The 11,002-nt window shown below is 37.9% G+C and overlaps 1 pseudogene; it reads right to left on the bottom strand.

Annotated features, from left to right (window-relative positions):
- Positions 1-3,059: 3,059 nt before the first annotated feature.
- Positions 3,060-3,761, bottom strand: LOC114084112 (ADP-ribosylation factor-like protein 2-binding protein pseudogene; annotated as a pseudogene).
- Between the last annotated feature and the right edge of the window lie 7,241 nt (positions 3,762-11,002).

Here is an 11,002-nt window from a genome sequence, read left to right as displayed (position 1 = left end):
ACCTCCAAAGAACTTAAGTCTCATTCACCTTTCTCATTTATAGTGCTTTATTTTTTAAGTATGTAGCAGAAATTTTATTTTGAAGAAGAGTAAGTGATTTAAAGCCATTCAGTGTACTTTAGAGGATCCCAAAAACCTATGGTTGTGGTTCTTAAACACCCTTATCCCTGAAAGATCTAGATTACACTCCAGGTTGGACACTGATACTGTGCTTCCATGGGAAATGGTTTCTTGGTTGTGAATATTGTCTTTCCCTTTCCCCTATACTCTTGGAAATGTGTGCATTGTGTGAAGTTTTAGAATCACTATTTTCAACACAGTTAGCATGGACCCATTTGTTAATAGAAGGAATCTATATTCTGAAAAAAAAAAGACCTTCACCAAGGCCTAAAGAAGTGATAAAATAATCCCTGGAAAAAATAACAGTCATCCATTAGATTATTATTTTTTAAATACTAAGAATAAGTTTAGTTAGTAATACATTACCGTACTAGGAAAAGTGATATAAATGCAATTTTAATTTTTAAAGTTGTTTCTGATTACTACAAAGAGAGTATAAAAAGCTGGGTACATGGGCTGGAGTTGTGTCTCAGTTGTAGACTACTTTGCTAGAATGTGCAAAGCACTGAGTTTGATACTCAGCAATACACATAAAGATTTTTTTTGTTTTATTTTTTAAATACATGACAATGGAATGCATCACAATTCTTATTACACATATAAAACAATTTTTCATACCTCTGTTTGTATATAAAGTATGTTCACATCAATTCCTGTCTTCATATATGTACTTTATTTTTGAGAGAGAGAGAGAGAGAGAGAGAGAGAGAGAGAGAGAGAGAGAGAGAGAGAATTTTATTATTTTTATTTTTTAGTGTTCTGCAGACACAACATTTTTGTTTGTATGTGGTGCTGAGGATAGAACCCCGGCTGCACGCATGCCACGCAAGTGCACTACCACTTCAGCCTCATCCCCAGCCCCATATATGTACTTTAGATAATAGTGTCTATCACATTCCACAATCCTTGCTAATCTTTACACAACACTCCTACACTGGCCACTTCACATAAACTTGCCTCAGGGATTCAATGCATTAATCAAATAGATTTTATTCAGCCTATGCAGTGCTGTTGGAATGGCTATTATAAAAATTTAAAATTGTCATGTGTGGTGGCATATGCCTGAAATTCTAGAAGCTATGGGAAATGACACAGGAGAATTGTTAGTACAAAGACAGCCTCAGTAACATAACAAGGCTACAATCAACTTAATGAGAGCCTGTCTCAAAATATAACATAAAAAAGAATGTGGATGTATCTCAGTGGTATGCAACTCTGGGTTCAATACCCAGCACCAAACCATACAAAACCAAGCAAATATCTCATAATTAATAGGGATTCTAGGGTACAAAAATATGTAAAAATATTGGTGACAATATAAATTTAATAAATATATTTTTTTATAAAAGTGTTAAGGTTCTTTAAAAGCCCCAATTAAAAATGCCACATAATCCACTAGGAATAATTTGGGGTAGCAGTGCAAAATCATACATGCCTGTACTCCCAGTGGCTTAGGAGAATAAGAGGTAGAAAACTAGGGATTTATTTTCAAATTAAAGACCAGCTTCAAGAACTTGGCAACGTCCTAAGAAACTCAGTAAAACCCTCTCTCAAAAATAAATAAAAGTGTTGGAGACTGGGTATGTAGCACACTGGTAAAGTGCCCTGGGGTTAACCTCCAGTATTTAAATAAATAAAAAAAATAATAATAATTGTCATTAAAAAATGCCATACAATCCAGTAATAATAACTTTTGGTATGTATGTAAAAACTTTGGAATCCCTTTGCTAAATATATTGCCACACATCTATTTTTTTTTTTTTAGAATGATGGTTCTTGCAAAACACCTCAAATTTTACTCATGGTACAAAAAGTAATAAACGACACATTAGTACAGAAAAACACACAGCTTATAGCTCATCCTTTAAAACCAGAAGATAAGTGAAAAGTCAGCACAGATTCTTATTTTCACTATAAAAAGTAAAATAAAAAAGTACACAGGGGAACTGAACTGTTTTTTCCTTCTTTCCAGGGATGTGTGACACATAAGTTCTCTGTCAGTACTAAACTAAACAATGTAGTAAACCAAAGCTGACACATGAACAGTAAAGCTGTCCACTGCCTCCTCCTCATGCTGAGCTAGACCAGTGAACACCATCTTGGCAGGAGATTGTGATGGGAAGAAGAAATCGCAGAGTCTTTACCTACCCTAATAAAAAAACCAAACAACTGGCTTACACAGAAAGGGTTTTAAGCCAACATGCACAACACACCTGACATGCCATGACGCAGGGTTGCTTCAGCCTGTTCCAGCACATAGCAGACATTCTCTGGTGCTGCTGAAACAGGTGCACCAACATGAAAAGCATTTTTATCTTTACAGCACTAATGACTAAAAAGCACATAGCATATAATATTTTGATCTTTAGGTGGATTATCATGGAAGTTCCAAGATCATATCCACTAAGTTTGCCTGAGTATTCATCTATAAAAATATTTTTCAAAAATAATGCTTGAAAGAGACTTCTAGAAACAGTGGGACTATATCAGGACCAACAGAAGACAGTGTTACAAGGACCATGTATGTTAAGACTGGGAGTTGACTTTCACACGTAGCTTTTAGGTAAAGGACATCTCTCTTGGTTGACCCCACAGCCAGCACAAGCTGTGATCAGAGGAGACACAGAAATCGCAGGACAGGCAGCTGGCTCCAGTAGCTCCCTAGATAAATACTCCCAAACAAAAACCCCATTGAGGGTGAAGGACTGAAACTATGTCCCATGTAAAAAAGAGCAGTGAGTGCACAAAGGACTCATGCAAAGCCTGCTGGGAAGAGGAGGGTTCATGGTTGTGGTTATGCACACCAACATGTACCAGGGAAGGGCTCCCAGGTGGAATGGCTGACCTGGGCATGATCAGAGGGGCCTGACCCAAGCACCTGAGAGGTGACTAGGTGGGGAGGGGAAGAACACTAATACAAAATGGCTTGTCAGGAGAAGTGGGTCCAAAGGTCCGGTCATGTTGTTTCTGACCTGTCAATACTTAACACAAACCAAGGGCTGCAGAACAGAGTCTTTCTGAGATGGACTCTTCTGTCGTCATTAGCTGTAGTCTCTCTTAGTCTGTCAGACTGGTGACATCCAGAATGTTCCTGTTCATTGCCTGGAGATGGGACCTAGTGCCTCAAATTGTTCTGGGAAGCTGGCATAGAGGATGATTTGCACAATGAAGTCACCACTAAGCCACTGCTTAAGTCAGTCCCCGGCCTTCCTTTTCTGTATTGTAGTTGTGAAAGCTGCCATGTTAAATCCAGGAATCCGCTCCGGTAGCTGTTCTTCAATATATTTTTCCACCAGAGAAATATATTCGTTAAAAATGGGTGTGTAGATGAGTTTATTCTCTTCTGTATCTTCAAACTCCTGGTAGTACTTGTCCATGAAGTTTCTCTGTAATAACTGGAACTTGTCATCCATGATAATGTCCTCTAGATATCCAACCACAGCATCAAATTCTGCATCGGATGCAGAGGAGAAGGACAGCGCCAAGCTCTCTTCCTCTAGGGTGTCCATCGCCGCGGCACCGCATCCACCTGCGCGGGCGAGCGGGCCTGTCGGCCTCCTATCCCGCCCGCGGCCCGGGCCCAGCCTCCGTCCTGCTCCGCGGAGCCCACACCCGCATCGAGGGAACGGCGGCCCACCAGCCGGAAGGAGGCCTCGCCGCCCAGGCCGCAGGCAGCCCACGGCCCAGCCGGCTCAGCGCGAGGCCCGGCCTCGGGCTCCTGGCTGCGGCCTCGCACCAGCCGGGCCTCCTCGCACAGCGAGGCCGCTCCAATGCCGCCGCCTCGGGTCCAGATGTCCTCTATTTTTTATTGTACCTTTATTCACAGTATCTAATAAAAGGAAACAAATAAAGTACCTTTTAGAGAGAAAGTATATCAGAAAATGCCTTCCAGTTGCAAAGCATCCAATTAGTCCATCCCTTCAGAAGCTACACACTTAAAATTCAAAGTGGTCCCTAGAAGACAAGACTCAGAGAATGGTGTTTTCTAAATACTCCAAAAAATTTGGAATCTCTGGGAACCTTGTTTCAGATATTCTAAAACTCAGAAATAGCTCATATGGGAGGTCAGAATGAGAACACAAGACATAGTAAATTCTTTAATGGGGAATCTTAACTCAGACACTGACATAACCAAAAGCAGAGTTGCAGATAAAAAATAGATTCTGTTTCACTGATTTCTGGGTTATGGATTCAAATCAAATATATATTAGAAAAAAAGTTAAGGCTACTGGTTAAAATCTACATAAAACAGGTATTAAAAATGTACTAGGTGCTGGGTGTGTTAGTGCAAGCCTGTAATCCCAGTTGCTGAAGAGGCTGAGGAAGAATTATCAAAATTTCAAAGCCAGCCTTAGCAGAAGTGAGGTGTTAAGAAACACAGTGAGATCCTGTCTCTAAATAAAGTAAAAAAAAAAAAAATCCTGGGGATTTGTCTTAGTAGTCAAGTGTTCGTGAGTTCAATCTCCAATATCCCCCATGAAAAATGTACCAGGGGGCTGGGGCTGGGGCTCAGTGGAGCTCACTTCTCTGGCACATGTGAGGCACTGGAATATAAGGTCTATCAACAACATTATATATATATATATATATATATATATATATATATATATATATATATATATATAATCAACAACATTATATATATATCTATATATCAACAACATTATATATATATATATATCTATATATCAACAACATTATATATATCTATATCTATATATCAACAACATTATATATATATATATATATATATATATATATATATATATATATATATATATATATATATAAACAACATTATATATATATAAAACCAAGATATTGACATGGACTTTGATCTAAATTGCGTGTAATTTAGCCCTTAAGATTGAAGTTGGTTGGGGCTGGGGATGTGGCTCAAGTGGTGGTGGGCTCGCCTGGCATGTGTGCAGCCCGGGTTCGATCCTGAGCACCACATACAAACAAAGATGTTGTGTCCGCCCAAAACTGAAAAATAAATATTAATTTTTTTTAAAAAAAATCTCTCTCTCTCCCTCTCTCTCTCTCTCTCACACACACACTCTCTCTTTAAAAAAAAAAAAAAAAAGATTGATGTTGGCCAGGCATGGTGGTGCCTGCCTGTAATATCAGCTGTTTACAAGACTGAGACATAAGGATCATGAATTCAAAACCAGTCTCATCAATGGTGAGGCACTAAGCAACTCAGTGAAACCCTGTCTCTAAGTAAAATACAAAATAAGGGTATGGATGTGGCTCAGTGGTAGAGTGCCCCTGACTTCAATCCCCAGTCTCCCCCCCCCCCCAAAAATGGGGCTGAGTAAATAGCTCAGCTTGTAGAGTGCTTGCCTTCTAAGCATGAGGCCCTGGGGTCAATCCCCAGTACACACACACACACACACACACACAGAGAGAGAGAGAGAGAGAGAGAGAGAGAGAGAGAGAGAGAGATTGAAAGTGCATGTAATTTAAATTCAAGTTAGTCCCACTTTTATTTTTTTTCCTGTCACACCAGAATAAAAGAGTTTCCTGAAATATTTGGAATGTTTGTGTGGGTTATTTATTTATTTATTTTTTATTTACTTATTTTTATGTGGTGCTGAGGATCGAACCCAGGACCTTTCACGTGCTAGGTGAGTGCTCTACCACTGATCCACAACCCCAGATTGCCTGACCATAAATAAATAAACAAATTAATAAATAAATAAACCCTCAATTGATGACCCATTACAGTTTTTAAAAATCCTTAATTGGGACACATAAACCTCATTTAGGAGAGATTCATTATTTTTAATGTCACCTACTTTTATTCTGCTTTCTTCTCATATGAAAATCTCAGAATGATAAATTAAAATCTTTTAAAAATGCCCTCCAGTTCTTGAAGAAAAACATTATAAATGATGCATACATTTGAAATAAAACATGGGAAAATGATTAATAATGCTGAAAGTGGAGTTTTGAGATTAACCAAAATTTCTCAGTTTGCAAATTGAATCTGAGTGCTTGTCTCATAAATTTTGAAGAAAAAAAATCCATTTAAGCAAGAAGAAATAGAACGCCCACCAGGTGGTATGAGGAATGATACCAGAAAAAAAAAAAAAAAAAAAAAAAAAAACTCATTTTTGTGTGCCATCTTAGATGGTTTTGGGCAGAACAGGAAACATAATGCAAGGTCTTTTACATTTGAAATAGGCCTTAATGGTGCTCATTAACATATTTAGGTTAGCCACCAGGTGTGTTTGAGTGAGGCCCATTATCCACATTACGTGGTCATTATACTATCTATTCTATTTTATACTTATTTTCTGTGAACAGAGAACCCTAGTTTTGGATATGGGAACAGAGAGCTAGAAAACTAGGGGTTTATTCTAAGACCTATGGAGAGCTAAACTGAAGTTTTGGATTTCAGATTTTTGTTTTGGATTTGAGATACTGCTTCTGCTATATTTAAAAATCTCAGGACTCATGAGGAGAATGAGTTAAAAGCCAGCATCATCAAACTTGTGAGGCCCTAAGAAATTCAAGGGACCCTGTCTCTAAATAAAAATATTTAAAAAGGGGTGGGGATTATGAATCTGTGGATGAACACCTCTGGGTTGAATTTATGGTACCAAAAAGAAAACAACATACACTCAATAATAATAATAATAATAATAATAATAATAATTATTATTATTATTATTATTATTATTATTATAATAAACAAACAAACAAACAAGCAAACAAACCCTCATGAGTAACAAGCCCTAAAATTAACAGCCTCTCTCATGCATGAATACAATAAATGGATTTGGAGTTCTCTCCTGGTAATTATCTCAGTCTTCTCTTTGCAATCTGGAGACATGCTGGACTCATGGCACATGGAAGCCCACAAAGGGCTTTAGAAAGAAGCTGAAAACACCATACAATTATGGAATAAAATACCCAGGTTTTCAACTGCTGATCTAAGCCTCACTAGACTAGTCAGAGGGAGGTGAAGGCTAAGCTACCACAGAGAGACCCTCTGGCCACAAGACTCTGGAGAGGACCACGAGGAGTCCCTAGCCATGACTGCCAGTTTCCACTATTGCCACTCCTGTCAGCTTTAAGCCTCCTTCCTACACAGTCTCAATATAACAAGGCACACTTAGCATTTCCTGGCTCTCAGGGTTCTCAGCGTTCTCCCTGTGGTTTGTTTTCAGATTCTGCATAGCACAGACACCTGGGCTCCGGATCCAGAACAGAAGCCTACAAAAAGATTGAAAAAATGGCGGGTTCCAGACATCAAGGGAACAGAAGATTGTGGAAGCCCTCCCCCTCATCACTGGCTGCATGAGGATTGGACAGTTCTCACCTAAGTGACTGATTTGTCAAGGCTTCAGGCACTGCCTCCAATCTGAGCCAAGTGGGCACAGAATCAATGTCTGAATGACAGGCTGCTCCATTGTCATTGTTAACCGACTACAGATCAGGGCTGAGAATATAGCTTAGTCAGTAGAGTGCTTGTTTTGCTTATATAAGGCCATGGATTCAATCCCCTGCACTACACACATACACTCCCACCAAAAAAATACATTAAGCAACGGACTTTGGAGACTAAGGTTATGGATCAGTGGTAGAGAACATCCCTAGCATGCATGAGGTACTTGGTTGAACACGAAGCACTGTATTAAAAAAGCCACCCAAGAGGGGTATGTGGCTCAAGCTGTAGCACACTCGCCTGGCATGCAGGCGGCCCAGGTTCGATCCTCAGCACCACATACAAACAAAGAAGTTGTGTCCGCCAAAAACTAAAACTAAATATTAAAAAAAGCCAACAAAGAAACTACTAATGATACTGTGTCCATCTACAACAAAAAAAATTCAAGAAAAAAAAATTTGTATTGGACTTGTGCACCCTCACTACAGAACTCATAAACACTTTTTATAAATAATATATACATATATGTCTTCAGAAAATGTATAAAATTCTCCTGTGATGTCTTTTCAAGTAACTTATATTACAGGTATGCTTCACAACCTGAAATCCTCCCCATCTCACTTATTATTATTATTATTATTATTATTATTATTATTATTATTATTATTATTATTTAAGGCCTGTTAATTGCATTAAATGCCTCTGTATGGGGTTATTTTAAGGCAAAGTTTTCTTCCAATAATAGGACCTCGCCCAGCGAGAAATGTATTGACACTTATAACTGTTTATAAGGTTAAAGCAATTTGTGAATAAATATGTATATATATTTTTATGAAAATGATATCACAATTACTTTAATATATATATTTTTAATTTTTCTATTCTTTGTCTCATAAAAAGAAACAGTTTGAACTTTAAACTCTTCAGCAATGTTCTTATATCCCTTCCCCCAAAAACGTGACTCACAAGTATAATTCAAATTATTGAGACTCATAAATTTTTGATCCTTTATTTTGACTAGTGAAGTCTAAAGATTTTCTTTTTATTTTCACCTTTAAATGAAGCCCACTTTTTATAGCTTTCTTGTTGTGTAACTGACATTTAATATTCTGCAATTTTTACCCCCATTCTGATCACTTTGGACTATTGATGTTTTCATGGAGGGGATCTTAAAGTGGTCATGCACAAGGTAGGAAATGGATATAGTAAGATATAAGACTGGTGATTGCTGAGTATGTAGATTTTGCTATACAAAATAAGTATTGGTGGATGATATGGGGGTAGGGAGAAAAAGAGCAATGAAAAAAAGGAGAAAAACTTGAACAATAGAGGGGTTCACATGCTACAAGTCTACAATGATAGCGTGAATATAGAGGGTAGTGTTCTTGGAAGCAGCAATAAAATTTGAGGGAAAGAAAAACGTATTTTTTTGCACAGTTCCCAAGTGAGAGAGCCAGGTGAATGGGTTCTGTGTTCAACTCTTCCCACCTAGGAGTGGAATTTATAGTTCATAGGGTATGTCTCAGTAAGTAGTAAAACACCATTTCTATGTACCTTTACACTTTTTCATGGCTACAAGCTGACTTTGACAATTCTAGTCACATTACATCTTTGCACTTGTTAGCTATTCATTAATTAATTCATTACATTACATTATTTATTTGTTTTTTATTAATTCACTTTTTCTTTAGTTGTCATTGTTTTTACCTTACTGGTGATTACATAATTGCATAAATATTCTGAAGGTTGACTTTTGGTTAAATATTGTTTTATGTGTTTATTCATACATTTGCTTTTCATTGAAATGTTTTTCCTTTACCAAGCCTGATTTATATTAGACCTCAATCTTCATTTATGAAGACTAGATAAAATCACATTATTCCAAATAACTCAAGGATTTATCATCTTTGCAGAACCCTAATCACCTGCTAAAGTTGACCCAGTCTGGGTCATCTAAAAGCTGTGTCAAAACTCCTCTTTTTTCTTATATACACTTTAATAAAGAATTTCTCTCTCACTTTTATATTTTGGAGAGTAGACTGACTTCCCAAGCAGTAGTTAATAACCTAGATGAGTTTTCCAACTAGCTCACTATTACGTTTAAATTATTTAATCCTTGACACTAACTGCTGAGAGCCATAGCTAAGTAAGAATGACTCATGGCAATTTCCTTGTCAGCTTACCCCATGTTGCTTAGACAGAGGACTCTTCACTGTGGAAATGGGCTTGCCTTGGACCCAGGTCATTTGCAGTGACATTGCATGTATGTTTGAGTAAGGTGACCCTGCTCAAGGACAAGGATGAATTCGGGTTTAGGGAGAATCCTGCTGGATTAGGGTGGGTCCAGGTTTAGGGTGTATCCTGCTGGGAATAGGGAGTATCCTGCTGCCTCAGGTGCTTGCTCCTTGGGTTTAGGGTGGTTCCAGGTTTAAGGAGGACCCTGCTGGGACTAGGGCATATCCTGCTGCCTCAGGCCCAGCCCGCTCCTTGAGTTCCCTTTGAGTTCTCCCGGGATTCAGAGAGTATTTTGGGATGCAGAGCCCAGTGCAAGTGCTTTTTCCCCAGAACGTGCGTGTAGAGTGCTGGTGACAGTTCAGGAATAAAGAATTGCTGTTTGAATCTACAAGGCTGTGAGTGGCTCATGATTTTGTGCCCAGGCAGACTGCGGCAACTAACAGTGTCACTGATTAATTTTTTTTTTAAATTTTTGCAAGATCTCTCTCTCTCTCTGTCTCTCTCTCTCTCTCTCTCTCTCTCTCTCATATGACAAATTGAAATCAGATATGCTTTTTTACTAAGAAACACTCTCAGCCTTTAATAAAATATTCTATAAAGAAAAAGGGTTTCACTGATTTTCTTAGAGCCTCACTAAATTGCTGAGGCTGGCTGACTTTAATCTAATGTTATAGAAGTTTGCAATATATATATATATATATATATATATATATATATATATATATATATATATATATATATATGAGAGAGAGGGAGAGAGAGAGAGAGAGAGAGAGAGAGAGAGAGAGAGAGAGAGAGAGTAGTGTTCATTTGACTCTTTCTCTTGGGGACTGTGCCAGAGTTACCTTTTTCTTTCACTTCTACCTTATTTCTGCCTCCAAAGAAACTACCCTTTACCCTCATACTACCATTGATCCACCATTAGACTTTTTAAATCTGAACTCTTGAGTTGGTCATTCTTTCTCTCTTCCCTTCACAGCACTTTTTTCTCTACCCGTACCTATTCCACCAATACTTTTTCATGAATACTCACTACTACATACTCAGTATCCACCAAGGTCACATCTTGATCCATCTGTTCTGCCTTTTCCATGGATCACTTTGAGATCCCCTCCACCCAGATATCAATAGTCCAGAGTAAGGTCAGGTAAGGGTGTTATATATACAGGTTTTTAAAAGTCATTTACATAACAATAAGCCTATTAAAATTGGGATGTATTTTGTCTTAGGTTAAAAAAGAAAATCTACAGA

The sequence above is a fragment of the Marmota flaviventris genome, unplaced genomic scaffold (genome assembly GCF_047511675.1).
Source record: "Marmota flaviventris isolate mMarFla1 unplaced genomic scaffold, mMarFla1.hap1 Scaffold_44, whole genome shotgun sequence".
In the NCBI taxonomy this organism is placed as follows: domain Eukaryota; kingdom Metazoa; phylum Chordata; class Mammalia; order Rodentia; family Sciuridae; genus Marmota; species Marmota flaviventris.
This window is presented reverse-complemented; position numbering and strand designations above follow the sequence as displayed.